At 39.5% G+C, this 5000-nt stretch overlaps 1 protein-coding gene across 2 annotated transcripts in view; it reads right to left on the bottom strand.

Moving 5' to 3' along the window:
- LOC113111514 (transcriptional repressor p66-alpha) overlaps nucleotides 1-5000 on the bottom strand; it is a 22632-nt gene that overhangs the window by 11211 nt on the left and 6421 nt on the right. The gene's annotated exons all lie outside the window — the stretch shown is intronic.

Here is a 5000-nt window from a genome sequence, read left to right as displayed (position 1 = left end):
ATCTGATCTGGGATCAGCGCCAGACTCTAATCTACACTGATTCTACCTCTTGGAACGGTTTAGGAACAGAGAACCAATCAAAGGCTGCCTCAGTGCTCGACTCATTAAATATTCATGAGTGTTCAGAGTCAATAAACAGTTAATAGTGAAGTGACTTCAGTCTGTTTTCTGCCAGACGCTCCACCGAGCACAGATGGAGAAACAGCTCCCAATCGTCCGAGGTTAACCTCAGAAATATGCAAATTAGAAGAAATTAAAGTGTGAAATCTGAAAAACTGAATCCAGGGTTAGCGTGACATGGGATTACAAGAACCAGGTTAATAACGTGTGTGTGTGTGTGTGCGTGTGTATTAAACAGGAATATAACTGCTGTAATCCATCAGTCCTGAAGCATGTCATCACTCAGATCAGATCAGTTCAGTGTGGATTTTAGTTTCAAATGAAGCCCTGTCTGATTTCCCAGAGGTCAGTGGGGCAGTGATGCACAACAGGAAGTTTCATCGACAAACCTACGAGCTCATCCCTGCAGGAGAGCCACGACACGCTCTCGTCAGCACACTTCCTGTACGACAGGAAGAGCCACACACACACACACACACACACACACACACACACACACAGATAGCTGACTCGAGCGGTTTTCTCTCCCACCCGGTGACATCACAGAGACACACATGACCCTTCCCAGGATTCCATGGGGCACATGACGCACTTTCCTGAGAACTGGTTGGAACTGGTAAGAGTGTGTCACAGAGAGAGAGAGAGAGAAGACGAGAGTTAACCCTTTGAGGGTAGAGCTGCATCCTGACAGGAGAACCTGGTTCAGTCAAGCATTACTGTCACTAGTTCTCCATCACTTCCAGCTGGACGAGAAGATCTCAGAACAGCAGAACACACACATCCTGGTGTTTAACGCCTCCGTCATCTAAAAACTGATTCTCATACAACATCTTCATCACACGGACCGCAGCGCTCCAGATCAGCACTGACTCATTCCTGATACACTTCCCTTCACTTAATAACTGAAGCAGACCAATCCAGAGCAGGGTCAGAGGTCAGGTGACCACCGCAGTGGAGCAAACACGTGTCTGCAGGCGATAGAATGGTGCTGCGGTGTTGTGTTACACACACACACACACACACACGGTTGAGCGGCCTGACTGTCTCACATGACTAATTACCAGCAATCAAACAATAATCAGAAAAAATAATAAACTTCAGAACACACACATTCTGACTGAAACACATTAAATGCAGAACTGACTGACTCCAGGAGAATATCCTCAGAGCAGACATCAGGCCGTCACGTCACGTCACTTTCAAACGTTGTTGTTTTTAAATAAATTAATACTCTTATTTATCAAGGACGCATTAAATTGACCAAAATCTGTTTCAAATAAATGTTATTCTTTAGAACTTACTAATCAGCTGTGAATCCTGAAAAATAAAATGCATCACAAAAAATATTGAGCAGCAGAACTGTGTTCAACACTGATAATAATCAGAAATGTGTCTTGAGCAGTAAATCATCATATTATCATGATTTCTGAAGATCATGTGACACTGAAGACTGGAGGAATGATGCTGAAAATACAGCGGAGCATCACAGAAATATATTACACTTTAACACAGATTCACACAGAAAACAGATGATTTATATTATAATAATATTTCACAATGTTTACTGTATTTCTGATCAAATAAACGCAGTCGCTGTGAGTAGAAGAGACTTCTTTTCAAAACATTTAAATATCTATATACCCAAAACCTTTGACCTCTAGTGTTGCTCAGACGGTCATGTGACCATGAGATAGTTTCATCTTCTGCTGCAGTCTGATGTAGAAATCAGCTGCCTATGAATCCAGTTAATCTGTTCCTGCTTGATTTCGATCTGAACCTCCATCAGATCCATCAGATGTTCTCCAGCGTGTCTGAGCTGCACGGCACACACACACACACACACACACACACACACACACACACACAGCCTGTGATGATGGGATGAACTGCAAAGTGCTACATGTGAGTGGTTTACTGTGACCTGAGAAGACGAGGCCGGTGTTTCCTGCACTGAAGCGTGATGTGAACGACATGAGCCCCTCAGATCAGTGAAGTCAAGAACACCACATCCTCTGCAGAGACACCAGAGGAGCGCCACACACACTCACACACACACACACACACACACACACACACACACACACACACACACACACACACACACACACACACACACACACACATGTTTGTTTCTGTGTAAAGTGTGTTCATCCCATAGGTGTAATGGTTTTTATTCTGTAGAAACTGTATATTCTATGGCCCTTCACCAACCCTACACCTAACCCTAACCCTCACAGGAAACTTTGCGCATTTTTACTTTCTCAAAAAAACTCATTCTGTATGATTTATAAGTGTTTTGAAAAATGGGGACATGGGTTATGTGCTCATAAGTCACCCTCTCCTTGTAATACCTGTGTCATTACCCATGTCATTATACACACACACACACACACATTTACATTTAATCATTTAGCAGACGCTTTTATCCAAAGCGACTCACAAATGAGAACAATAGAAGCAGTCAGATCAACAAGAGAACAACAACAAGTGCCATGACAAGTCTCAGTTAGTCCAGTACAGAACACAGAGACAGGGGTTTTTCATACGCTTACACATACTCACACATTCATACAAGTACTCACACACACACGCTTACACACACACACACACACACAGCTCTGTCCCAGTGAGCTGTACCTTGCTAAAATCCTGGAAGCATTACAACAAGCTCTATGAAAATTTTAATAAATCTCTTTTTTAAATTTAATACTGAAATTTTTATAAAAGTCAAGTCTCATTAATTTATATCAGCCTTTTCACAAAACAATTTCAAAGCAGCTCTACAGAAAATCATGATGTTAATGTTTATATTATCGCAATATCTTCACGCCTTATAATAGCATTAATCAGATTAGAGCTGGAAGATAATATTTTTTTTTTTTGTGATGATAAACAATCAAGCAGTTGAGTTATGATATATAGCATACATCGCTTTACGTGTTCTACTGTATGTATGAGGATAAAGTTTGGATATTCCAGTATACAATAGTTCAGTTTCGGGGTGGACAATGTGGAAAAAATATATTTTTTTCTTTAAGAAAAATCACGATTCATGATTTTATCACAATGTTGGTACAGTACAGCCAAACTAATTTCCCCGTTTTAAAAAACAAATCCTTGTTCAGCATGTTTAGTATTAGACTGCTGTCACTTTAAGACCTGCGCCCAGCTGTTTCTCTCAACTGTTTACTTTCACTTTAGACATGACCATGTTTATACGTAAACCTTAGGTGTTTGTGACCGTTTTAGCGCAGTCAGATGTAAGAGATAACTCGAGTCCAGTAATCAGGCGTTTCTTTAGTGCGCACGCTTCAGGTGAACACACTCACAACAGCACACAATAATGCAGTTTTGTGATTGAGAATAAGTGCAGCATCCTGTGAGTGTAACGGAGTAAGATGTGATGAATGTGTGTGTGGTGTTGTTCAGTCTATAGAGAGACGACAGAACTCTGAGAATGTGTGCTGTACTGAGAAACTATATTTCATCAAACACACAAATCATCATCAGAGCTGATCAGAGTATCAGGTCATGAGATTAACCTCATGCAAACTGAATCAAGTGTTAAATCAGTCAGGAAACGAGGCTCTGCTTCACTGAAGATTAGGGCTGTAGCTATCAAATATTTTACTAATCGAGTATTGTATAAAAAATTCCGTCGATTAATCGAGTAATCAGATAAAATGTGTTTTTGCTTAAAGTGCAATATTAATTATGCAAGAGAAAGTAAGACTCCTGGGTCTCTTAAAATGAACTACTAAGTTTCCTTTTTTAGAAAAAAAATTTGTATTTTTTAAATGCATAGAATGCAATGCATACATCAAAAATAAACATTTAATTATTACCCACTGTTTCTCTGTCTGTACTGTACTGTGAACAATGACAATAAAGCTGACAGATGAATTAAGTGCCATTCAGTTGGGGTTTTAAATAAAGCATTTTCTGAGATGCACATTAAACACACAAAACATTCATTTAATTATCTTTTAATTATTGAAAATTAAGCAAACCTAACTTTTTGGTAAAGAAAGGGGATTTACTATTAAAAATAAAACATGGAAGAAATGTAGTGTGATTAAACCTTTTTTCCTTTTTTTTTTTTTTTTTTTTTTTAGAGTAGTAGGCTATGTATATTCTGCTGAACAATAGTAATACATCTCTGGCAAACACTTGACTTTAATCTAAACCGGACCTTTACAGTTCTGTGTATGTGATGTGACTCTAGTTTTACTCAAATCAAACGGTCAGATGCTCATGAAGTGACTGTCAGAGCAGTTCTGGAGATGTTCTTCATGTGTTCATGTCATATTTATTGAGAGAAAAAACGCTGAAATCACCGGAGAGTCACGCGCTCTTCAGTGTGTGTTAATAAAGGAAGTCGCGCTTGTGCTCCATTCATTAACACAGACATGCAGAACATGCAGGATTCATATTTAAATACACTGTTCCAGCTTCATATGTACAGATATTAGTCCATATCATGATTTGATAAGTGCAATGACAAATTTGGCAAATTCCATGCCATTCCGTGTTAAACTGTAAATTTCTTTATGACTGGATTCCACGATTCCCTCTGCGTTTTCTGTATCATGGAAATCACAGGGCCCTAGTTGTGGTACGCCAGCTCTATCTTACAATGGACACATGCCACGACGTTCTCTTGACGTTTGCCCGCGCTCTCAAATCAAAACACTGCTCCTTGCAGTATGAGATTTCGGACGCAGCGTTTGTGTCTCCTTCCACTTTGTGGGTAACGTAAACGCGTTGTGTCACATTCACTGATCATATATAGATCAGTGGTCACATTTAAAGAATCATTGCAAAAGAACCTGACGTGAGATTGAAAATAAATTAAAAGATGCTTCGAGGCAGAGGAATTT

Source organism: Carassius auratus, chromosome 2, assembly GCF_003368295.1.
Source record: "Carassius auratus strain Wakin chromosome 2, ASM336829v1, whole genome shotgun sequence".
Classification (NCBI taxonomy): domain Eukaryota; kingdom Metazoa; phylum Chordata; class Actinopteri; order Cypriniformes; family Cyprinidae; genus Carassius; species Carassius auratus.
The sequence above is the reverse complement of the archived record's forward strand: the minus strand, read 5'-3'. Positions and strand labels throughout refer to the sequence as shown.